Genomic DNA, 12,472 nt, shown 5'->3' with positions numbered 1-12,472 from the left:
GTCAGCTGAATGAGTGATTGGACACCGACTGCATTTAATAGTGAGTGGAAGTTTCAGACTGTCCCTTAAGTACTCTAAGAAATGAAAGCGCATCGGAGCATTTTTAGTCATAATTCTTCAGCCACACCAACTGACAGTTCTGAGCAGGGCCTTTACCACCATAGACATTTGGGTTTGTCCATGGTTAATTATTAAATTATTACATCTGGTCCCCCTCAATCCTGAATATGTGGTTACATCCTTGGTTCTGAGTGCAGTATTTTATGTCTGTATATTATAGTTATATCTGATTTATTTGTTGTTATTATTATTATTTATCATTTGTTATTTACTGTTGTAGCTGTTATAATTCACTGGCATGAATGCTTATCTGTCTTGGATGCACCCTGCGTTAAGTCTGTATATTCCCTGAACCGCATCTTGCTTTGTTCATTGCACTGTAATATATAGAAATGAAAATAAACCGATTCTTTCAATACTCTTTGATAATTTCTAATTTAAAGAATGCACGAAACACTGATGTCAATTTAAATGCTTATTTAAAGCAATAAAACTATAGCTGCCTTAGACTTATTATTAGGACAAAAGGTGTCCCAACCGTCCACGTGACGAGGTACATGGCTTGTAAAATCAGGACTGTCCCCGGTTTTAAAGTGACATCTGGTCACCCTGACTGCGAATGCCACACCCAACTGCAGCCGATTGTCCAGTGCAGTGTAGACCACCAGTGCTCAACTGATCAGCTGCACTGCATGGTAACACATAAATGAATAAAAACAAGTTGTGTGGCACGAAGAAGGATAACAGTGAAAGACATTTGGCATACAGAGCGAGGGATTAATCTTAATAAACATCTTAGTGTGTGTGTGTGTGTGTGTGTGTGTGTGTTTTGGAGAATAAATTTAATATTAACTGAGACAAATTCATGTGAACAATTAAACAGCAGAGAACTTTTATTCTGTCTCAGCATTGAGAAGACGGGGCAGGTTGACCAATCAGAAGAAAGGGGCGTTTCAGGTCCACCCATATGAGCGAATCAAATATTCACAGCATATATTAATGAAATCAAATAATCAAAACGCAGTGTCCCGTGGTTATTGTTCCATTTTTCCTATTTTAACTTACGAAAAACAAGTTACTATTTGTTTTTTTAATATTGGTTTTGTAAACGAACAATGAAATAAGTCGTTTTTTTGTTTTTTCGATTTTGAATTCCTAAATGAATATGAAATGAACAAATGATACACAGATTCCTTTCCATTGGTCTTGCCTTGCACGATCCACACGTAACTTTGTGTAATAAAAGTAGTTACCACTAGATGGCGGTCTCATTTTACAGATGTACCATCAGGCGGAGCGGGGTTTATTCACAAGGTCACTCGTCATGCACAGTTTACAAGCGCCACTTCAAACAAACAGTGTCTGAGATCAGCAGAAAGAATCAAAGGTTTGTCTCAATTTTTCTCATATATAACCAAGGATAATGTCCTGTCACAATGTCAAAGGCGAAAAAAGTCAATTTTAGAGTGTAAGTCCTGGTGACAATACGTTTGTGTGACATGTCAGTAGCTTTCTAGCTAATAGGATTCCTACACCTGGCTCACCGGGTCTTTGATCCATGTCAGTGTTAAAGTTTGTTACTTCAATCTTAACTAAGTTTCTAGACTGAAATTCCTGTCTACACAATAGGAAATATCTGTTCGTGTAGTCAAAGCATGAGTACAGATCTTAGTATTGTAATATCCAATAGGGCTGGGTGGAATGGTGATATATAATATATATATCATAGCGACGGAATAAAGTGTCAATCGGTAGAAATGTTTCTATATTGTCTATATCATGGTATGCAAATCTGTGCATGCAATGCTCCATTTGGCCTAAGGTGAAACTGATAGTGAGAGAGATGAACAAACAAACATGGAGATAGATGAACAAACAGAATGCAGGATGACTCTGAAACAAGTCAAATGCAGGATGAGGAATATATTTTTGCATTAAAAGGTGCAGTCTCACCTTATTTGATGAGAGTCCTGTTTATGATGCATTTGTACACAGCGCGCCTCAGCTGCTGTTAATTAATTACCATTGACACCTTCAAGCTTTCCTACTGACTGGTCTCCCGCAAGCACAATCACAATTACATCAGGAATTAATAAATTACATCTTTGTCAACAGTGCATTTATTTCAAGTAGACTATATAGTTACCAAAACAGTTCCAGTATCTAATGGAAGGCAAAATCCAAAACAAATCAGTGATTGAGGGCTTTGCTTCAGAATCAAAGCAAATGCTTATATTCAAATAGAAAAACATATTTGTGCTTGTGTTGAAAAGCGATGCAGTGTAGATAAAACAGATCAAATATTATTTTGAATATTTATTTATTGATAAAGTTTTTTATTGTAATGGACATGACAGGTCTTCCATTAGGCTACATTGGGCATCATTTTAAATAAAACATTTGTATTATATTTTCATAATTTTTTGAATCACATCCATCAAAATGTCTAGGCTATATTCCATATCATACATATCATTATTGACTAAAAATGTAAATAATATTACCATATACTCTGTTGCTTATATCACCCATTTTTCCCCATTCTTTGACCGTCAACTTCAAGCACTGACTCACCTGCTCCCAAACTAGGGATGGGTGATACCACTTATTTTCTTTTCGATCTGATACCTAGTACTTTTAGGCCAGTATCGCAGATATCGATTCCAATACCGATACCTCTATTAAATTGAATTTTTACGAATTCTTTGGATAAAATGAGTAACTTTATTATAACTTTATATATATATATATATATATATTTATAGGCCTAAACAAAAATTGTTTACCCTTTAAAAATGAGTTAGTATAAGCTACCTATTAAACCTTAAAATTTACCATAGATATTATTATATGGTTAGTTACTATTACTAATACCAAGTTACCATATGGATACTACAGTAATGCTGTTGTAAAACCATGGTTAATTGTATCAAAACCTTGGTTACAGCCAAAAAAAGAAAAAGAAAACATGGTTACTACAGTCGTGGTTACTAGTCATGGTTAATACAATATTACTACAGTAAATTCATTGTAAGTTTTCATAAGTGTATCATTTATTAATGAGGATTACAGATTATCAATGTTTTAACAACTCTGAATTTAAATAAACCTGTAAACATGGTCAAACAAGCCCTTTATAATACATGTCACATCTAGGTTTGTCATTACTTGGTGTGAATAACTCCAGATGCTGTTTTTCTGTCATTACCTCAGGAAAGCACTGCTCTCTCTTTGAACGAGTGCTGTGACTGAAAGTGTGAGCGCTGTCTGTGACTGATAGTGTATTTGAGTACATTTCTACGCATCAAGACGAGCGGAAGCAAAAATAGTTCTGGTGCCGTGCAACAATTTGCTAATATAATTCTTTTTTTCCACTTTGAAGCTAATGAAATGCATTAATGCTCATGTAATCTAAATAATAAGATCACTTGTTAAAAAAACAAACTTCAGAATCTATATTTTTATGTGAGGATCGATATTCTTGATACCACATCAGTATCGGTCCGCCCATCCCTATCCCAAACTCAGTGGTTCCAGCTCCAATACAGGATACATTTTAAAATGTATAATATACTCCTTTATTGTTCTATGATGTGAAGTCAGACTTAAGTAATAATTTCATGGATTCAAATGAAAGTGCAATAAACAGTTACCTATATAATTAACATTGTCTTCTTTTGGCTGCACTTATAATTGTACACCCAAAAATGAAAATTGTCATAATTTGCTTACACATGTTGTTTGACCCTTATTGTTTTCCCTGGCAGAACACAAATTGTAAATGCTGACATTGCTTTTATTCCCATGTAATGAAAGTGAATGGGGACTGAGGCTGTCAAACTCTATAAATACTGCCTAACATTTCCTTTCTTGGGATGTGCGTAAATAATGACAATTTTCATATTTGTGTGAATTATCCCTTTAAATCTGTAACATTTTTGTTCAGTGTTTTACAAAGACATTTGAATTTAGTAAGGTTTTAAAAAAGTCAATATAAAAATGACTCATGCAAGTCTATTGGCTGAAGAGGTATTTAATTTATATGCACATATATAACATTTGAAACTCAGCTAATGAATGCAGGTGCACATCTGCAACTTAATATCCATAGAAAAATGGGAGAAAAATGCTTGCACAATGCTAACCTTTCAGTTTAAAGACAATGTTTTGACCCTGAATTAGTCTTTATCAGGTCAAACAAAATGAAATGTTTAATTCTTTTCTGTTTGGGTTGAAACAATGTCATTAAACTACACATTTAGTGTCAGTTGTCTGGGACTGGAACTGGTACCTGTAGTCGGGGCAAGAGCAATCTGTACAGATTAAAATAATAAGAACATTAAAAAACGAGATAAATCCTGTATAAAATATAATAGAAAGAAACAAGATTGTTGCCATGAAGCCTTATGTCTTACCAGTTGCACAAAAGCCCTGCAGCTGTGTCCATCTTTTTGTGATGCAGAGACCACAATTTCTCCAATCTTTGATCCTCCTGTAACTCACAGCCAAATACCTCCTAAGTGAATAAATGTAATATACATTGTTTGCAAGGTTAATATAACATTTGTATTTCTAATGAATAACACTGAGCCAGTCTGCCATCACAACACAAAAGTGTTAAAGAATGCTTTTGAAATTATTTTTATAGCCTTATTGGAAAAATAGTTTTCATTAAATACATTTACATAACATGAAAAAACAAATCTTACAACAGCAGATCTTGTTCAAACCTTAATATTAAGATATTTATGGTATGTCTGTTGTCATGATTCATGTTTTGTAAAGGCTCTTCTAGCTGTGCCGCTGTTCTTCTGCATTAATGCTTTTTATTTCTCTTAATAAATACAAAACAATGCAGTAAGGTTTGGATAATCTTACAGTGTTATATGAGACCAAGATGTAACAGCTGGATGTGATTTAAATAATTATGAAAATATAATAAAAATGTTTTATTTAAAATGATGCCCAATGTAGCCTAATGGAAGACCTGTCATGTCCATTACAATAAAAAACTTTATCAATAAATAAATATTCAAAATAATATTTGATCTGTTTTGAATCCTATTAGCTAGAACGCTACTGACATGTCACAAAAACGTATTGTCACCAGGACTTACACTCTAAAATTGGCTTTTTTCTGCCTTTGACATTGTGACAGGACATTATCCTTGGTTATATATGAGGAAAAATTGAGACAAACCTTTGATTCTTTCTGCTGATCTCAGACACTGTTTGTTTGAAGTGGCGCTTGTAAACTGTGCATGACGAGTGACCTTGTGAATAAACCCCGCTCCGCCTGATGGTACATCTGTAAAATGAGACCGCCATCTAGTGGTAACTACTTTTATTACACAAAGTTACATGTAGATCGTGCAAGGCAAAACCAACGGAAAGGAAGTCTCAAAATTCAAATGAATGAAACAGAAAACACACAAAAAGACATCAATGAATGCACACGTCACTTGATCCACAAATGCACATTCGATACTTCACAAGAACATTTTGTGTTTCATTTGGAACGTCTTGATTTGGTTGCATCCACAAACTGTGATTTATTTGTACAAAAGGGAACATTTATATACACAAATATGTCTCTATATGTACAAATAGCTGCACATTCATTTAATAATAAATTACACAGACACAAGTAAAAAGACATTTGTTTTAGTCTAATAACATGTATTTGTGAATTTCCCCCAAATTGGTAGGTAGATGTAACCACACTTATGGATGAATTTAGGACTTATGCATTGGTAGTTGTATGAGTGTGGGTCGGCCATGGTAAAAACAGCAAAACAAAATTCAAATAAATAAAACAGAACAGACAAAAGAACATGTCAATGAATGCATGTGTCACTTGATCCACAAATGCACGTTCAGTGCTTCACAAGTCCATTTCGTGTTTAATTTGGAATGTCATCTTTTGGTTAGACATGCATTATACAAAATGGAACATTTGTATTCACAAATATGTCTCTATTTATACAAATCGCTGCACATTCATTTAATTCTGAATTTCACAGACACAAGTTGAAAGGCATTTGAGTGTGGATTGTAAGATGCATGTATGACATTTATCGAATTGATGGATGTGTTTACGCATTTGTGAATAATGTTGATACTATATTCATCCCATAGTACAGTTTTTATGTTATTTTCTTTTTTTTACTTGTAGTTTCACTCCAAAATCATATGTGAAAATTCTTATCTTGACCCCCCCCCCCAAAATAATGGATTTCTCAGTAAATATTGATCCATAGCATTTAATTTCAGTGTCTTCATTGACCTGTTGAGAGAGAAAGAAAGAATGAGGGGCACTTACGGGTGTGTTGGACTGCTCGGTGAGTTTCCTCTCCCACATTTTCAGTCGTCTCTCTCTCTCTTTCAGCTCTTGTTCTTTAGTGCTCAGATCTCTCTCCAGCCACATCAGACACTCTAGAGTTGCCTCGATCTCACACCTACACACATAACAACGCACACCATCATATTCATCAACACAACATCACTCTACATAAACATAACAATACAGAAACAAATGTTTTTGACTTCTGTGATCAGTCAAAATCAAAAGTAACAGTCAGTGTCTGGTGTGGCCACCAGGTGCATTAAGTACTGCAGTGCATCTCCTCCTAATGGACTGCACCAGATTTTCCAGTTCTTGCTGTGAGAAGTTACCCCACTCTTCCACCAAGGCACTTGCAAGTTTCCGGACATTTCTGGGGGGAATGGCCCTAGCCCTCACCCTCCGGTCCAACAGGTCCCAGACGTGCTCAATTTGATTGAGATCTGGGCTCTTCGCTGGCCATGGCAGAACACTGACATTCCTGTCTTGCAGGAAATCACGCACAGAACGAGCAGTATGGCTGGTGGCATTGTCATGCTGGAGGGTAATGTCAGGATGAGTCTGCAGGAAGGGTACCACATGAGGGAGGATGTCTTCCCTGTAACGCACAGCGTTGAGAGTGCCTGCAATGATAACAAGCTCAGTCCGATGATGCTGTGACACGCCGCCCCAGACCATGACGGAACCTCCACCTCCAAATCGATCCCGCTCCAGAGTACAGGCCTCGGTGTAACGCTCATTCCTTCAACGATAAACGCGAATCCGACCATCACCCTTGGTGAGACAAAACCACGACTCGTCAGTGAAGAGCACTTTTTGCCAGTCCTGTCTGGTCCAGCGAAGGTGGGTTTGTGCCCATAGGCGACGTTGTTGCCGGTGATGTCTAGTAAGGACCTGCCTTACAACAGGCCTACAAGCCCTCAGTCCAGCCTCTCTCAGCCTACTGCGGACAGTCTAAGCACTGATGGAGGGATTGTGCATTCCTGGTGTAACTCAGACAGTTGTTGTTGCCATCCTGTACCTGTCCCGCAGGTGTGATATTTGGATGTACCAATCCTGTGCAGGTGTTCTTACACATGGTCTGCCACTGCGAGGACAATCAGCTGTCCTTCCTGTCTCCTGTAGCACTGTCTAAGGTGTCTCACAGTACGGACATTGCAATTTATTGCCCAGGCCACATCTGCATGCCTCCATGCAGCATGCCTAAGGCACGTTCACGCAGATGAGCAGGGACCCTGGGCATCTTTCTTTTGGTGTTTTTCAGAGTCAGTAGAAAGGTCTCTTTAGTGTCCTAAGTTTTTATAACTGTGACCTTAATCGCCAACCGTCTGTAAGCTGATAGTGTCTTAATGACCGTTCCACAGGTGTATGTTCATTAATTGTTTATTGTTCATTGAACAAGCATGGAAAACATTGTTTAAACGCTTTACAATAAAGATCTGTAAAGTTATTTGGATTTTTACAAAATTATCTTTAAAATACAGTGTCCTGAAAAAGGGATATTTCTTTTTTTTTTTTTTTTTGCTGAGTTTATATATATTCACTTGAGGCTAAAAGTTTGGAATAATGTACAGATTTTGCTGTTTCGATAGGAAACTGGTACTTTAATTCACCAAAGTGACATTCAACTGATCACAAAGTATAGTCAGGACATTACTGATGTAAAAAACTGCACCACCACTATTTGAAAAAAGTCATTTTTGATCAAATCTAGACAGGCCCCATTTTCAGCAGCCATCACATGAGTAATCATGCTAAATTGCTAATTTGATACTAGAAAATCACTTGCCATTATATCAACCACAGTTGAAAGCTATTTGGTTCGTTAAATGAAGCTTAACATTGTCTTTGTGTTTGTTTTTGAGTTGCCACAGTATGCAATAGACTGACATGTCTTAAGGTCAATATTAGGTCAAAAATGGCAAAAAGAAACAGCTTTCTCTAGAAACTCGTCAGTCAATCATTGTTTTGAGGAATGAAGGCTATACAATGCTTGAAATTGCCAAAAAAACTGAAGATTTCATACAAGGTGTACACTACAGTGTTCAAAGACAAAGGACAACTGGCTCTAACAAGAACAGAAAGAGATGTGGAAGACCAGATGTACAACTAAACAAGAGGATAAGTACATCAGAGTCTCTAGTTTGAGAAATAGACACCTCACATGTCCTCAGCTGACAGCTTCATTGAATTCTACCCGCTCAACACCAGTTTCATGTACAACAGTAAAGAGAAGACTCAGGGGTGCAGGCCTTATGGGAAGAATTGCAAAGAAAAAGCCACTTTTGAAACAGAAAATCAAAAAGAAAAGGTTAGAGTGGGCAAAGAAACACAGACATTGGACAACAGATAATTGGAAAAGAGTGTTATGGATCTTAACCCCATTGAGCTTTTGTGGGATCAGCTAGACTGTAAGGTGTGTGAGAAGTGCCCGACAAGACAGCCACATCTATGTCAAGAGCTACAGGAAGTGTGTGGTGAAATGTCACCTGAGTATCTGGACAAACTGACAGCTAGAATGTCAAGGATCTGCACAGCTGTCATTGCTGCACATGGAGGATTTTATGATGAGAACTCTTTGAAGTAGGATTAGGGTTAGGATTATTTTTTTCAAACTGTAATAGTCATTTTTCACGTTATTAATGACCTGACTATACACTGTGATCAGTTGAATGCCACTTTGGTGAATAAAAGTACCAATTTCTTTCCATAAGAGCAAAATCTGTATATTATTCCAAACTTTTGAACACCAGAGTGTATATATATATATATATAATATTTTTTAAACTCCACTGGGCTTTAGGTCAAGAATATCAAAAAAACACTTAATGTATAGTCACATATACACATTATTTTGTTTATTACATACTGTATGTAATAACACATGTTGGAAAATTCTTTCTATATATTTCAATCATATTGTCCAAAGATTCAGTGTATGTTACTACATAATTATAAATTATATAATAAAATAACATTTCAATTAAATAAAACAATTTAATAATTAATTTAATTTTAATTCAATATATTTAAATGAAACATGTATATATATAATGTCTAAAAGTCTGAAAACATAATTTAAATGTTGTTACTCAAGAGGAAAAACAAAGAATATCAAACCAATCAAAGTTTTCAATACAAAATATATTTTTTATTCAAATTATCTACTAATATTTACTATTTTATGTTTCCACATGCTCTAACAAGTTAGCAAAAATGGTTATGAGGTCTTATAATTTAAATTTGGTGTTTCTACCTGTCAAAATAACACCACAGAAAGATCTGAAATATATGGGGAATATGGTCAAATGCTGCCAAACAATTAGTCCATATGTTCAAATTTTTTCTGCTGGTCTATAACTGTTTGTGTCAAATTACCCAATATATATATATATATATATTTTTATTATTATTATTTATTTATTTTTTTAAATTGTAGGTGAGAACAGTCAAGCCTGATAGTGATTATTAGTGTGTGATATTTGACTAAACCAGCAGAGGGAGCTACCCACTCTCTTTTGACAACAGTTATTTATAAATGGATGGAAACCAAGATCTCAAACACCTTCAGTTGGGACCATCCCCTTATTTGGCCCACCCTCTCTATTAGCCCCGCCCAATATAACCTGATGGACTCCACTTCCATTTCAAACTTCCTGTGTAAATGATTTCTCTGTCTGTCTTTTTCCTGACAAATGCTGTTGAAATTTTTCATTCATATATGCTCTCAATTTCCCCTTTTTCATACATTGCATTTCCTCTGCTTAGTCATTCTTTTTCTTTCTTTCTTTCTGTCTGTCTCTTTCTTTCTTTCTGTTTGTTTCTGTGTTTAGTTTTAGATATGGAGGGAAAGTTACAATTTCCTAGCTGACCTCCAGAAGGTCTTAATATAGCATCAAATACCCAGAACTTTCAGGACCACCCTTCTCCAGAGTGTGTGAAGGGACAAACAAAGGCTGTATCTCGTTTGGAAGGCTGCGTGCTAGGTAGGACGTGTCCTTTGAAGGCTGCAGTATACCGAGTGTTCTCCTTTAAACAAGCCTCATTTAAACGAGATGACCTTCGTAGGACAAACAGAAACGGAACGTAACAAGGTTGCTATGACAGCACGCCACTCTTTACCAAGCACAAGTGCTTTGAGTGAGAAGGGAACAAAGTCCCTCTGGAAGGGAATGTATGAGGTACATTTTAGGAGAGATATAATGAGGTAAAGAGAAAGAAAATAGATTTTACCGGTGTACTTTTAGTCTAATACTTTATTTTAATTATATATTAATATAATTATACATATTATATACTCTGCACCCATCTACTGAGGAACTTCAACTTAGGAATTAACATTCCTTGCATTTGAACATCATATGAACATAATTTTTTAGACATTTCTGTTGAAGCAAAGAATTGTGGGTTGTGAGTGCCCACGAAGGATACACCTCATGCATTCTCCGAATTCCCATAAAAGAAGTTCGCATTTGAAGGCTGCATTCGAAGTGTCCTACTCGCTTTTCTGAAACTACACAGCCTTGATGACATATGTGACATATGTGAAAAAAATTTTATTTTAACGTTTAAGGATTGGCCCCATTCACTTCCACTATAAATGCCTCACTGGAACCCAGATTTTTGCTCTTTTTACCTTCAAATGAGTTACTTCAAATGGCACTGCCATTCAACTGGTTGTGTTATTATTCAGGTAAGTTGCAATAAATATATTGAACCTTATTCATGAAACTTTCGTAAATACATGAGTAAATTCGGAGTAATTTGCGCATAAAATGGGCCTTCCCGAAAACTTTCCACCGGATTCACAAACGCTTCGTACTCCCCAGATTTGTTTGTGAAATGTGCGTATGTTAGTGAATTCCAAACATTTATAAAGAGGGGGCATGTGCATATTCATTTGCAATTATCATAATCTACGCCCATGGAAACGCCATATAATGAAGGCACCAAACTCGCTAGTAAATGCTGTTAACATCCACAGTATGTGAAACAGTAATGAAATCTTTTTATAAATTAAGTGCATTCACACTGTACAATTTTGATTTACCAAACACAACAGTGTCTCAAAGAAAGTGACTTACTGTCATCGCATATTTTTGCTGTAATATTATGCTCTTTTGTGTATCAAACAGTTAAATTCCAGAAGTAAATAAAAATGGTTTGACATGAGTGTAAAAAATGTTCAGATCACGCCGGGAGGAGGATGTCCTCCACCATTAAACTTCTCGTGTAAATCATTATGGTAATAGTGATATAATTGCAACTGGAAGAATCTTCAGAGAAATTAATAGAATGCCAGAAGATCTTTGACCAAAACGCTGCAAAATATTACAGATTTGCAAGTTATACGACAATGTGCGGGCTTTTTCAATTTTTTCCTCGTTGTATTGTGTATGCAGCTGCCCGCAATGTGTTTATTTATGGATTTATCAGCATTAGCATTGACCATACGTTATCAACTGAATGTGATTTACAGATGTCTATACAAAATTATGAAACCTAAATTATTGAGTTTATATCAAATAAAAAACTGTCCAACCAGTCACGTTAGAGTGCATACATTTTTTTGAGAAAAATCAAGCACTTCTGCTGGAAAAATGATAAGCAGAGTTGGGCAAAAAAATAATACTTTGAAAAAATAAATTAAAGCAGTAAGGAAGCGTTTCTAAATAAGTATAGGCTATGGTTTAAAAAGAAAACAAAGCTTTTTAGTTTTTTCTTGGTTTTTTACTGATTTATGTTATTTTTTATGGTTAATTACACATTTAATTATTAGTTAATTTTTTAATAACTAATTTAATTTCACTTCTATCAAAATGTAGTCATGACAGTTTGCCTGAAAGAACACAACATGTTCGGATGTCTTACACACGATTCACACATGGTTGGGAGCAGGTGAAGGCTACATTTTGTTCGTACCAACTAACGTACAAAAACTTTCATGAATCCGATAATTTACGTCAGAACAGCTTTACAAATGATTTACACAAAAATTAGTTCTGCTCGTGTTTCATGAATGAGGCCCAATTACTTTAACCAGAGGCTATTTAACCCCAGAGATGGAGC

The 12,472-nt window shown here is 35.7% G+C and overlaps 1 pseudogene; it reads right to left on the bottom strand.

Moving 5' to 3' along the window:
- Positions 1–12,472, bottom strand: part of LOC127447315 (mitogen-activated protein kinase kinase kinase 20-like) — a 100,433-nt pseudogene that overhangs the window by 48,190 nt on the left and 39,771 nt on the right.

Source organism: Myxocyprinus asiaticus, chromosome 10 (genome assembly GCF_019703515.2).
Source record: "Myxocyprinus asiaticus isolate MX2 ecotype Aquarium Trade chromosome 10, UBuf_Myxa_2, whole genome shotgun sequence".
NCBI classification, from domain to species: Eukaryota; Metazoa; Chordata; class Actinopteri; order Cypriniformes; family Catostomidae; genus Myxocyprinus; species Myxocyprinus asiaticus.
This window is presented reverse-complemented; position numbering and strand designations above follow the sequence as displayed.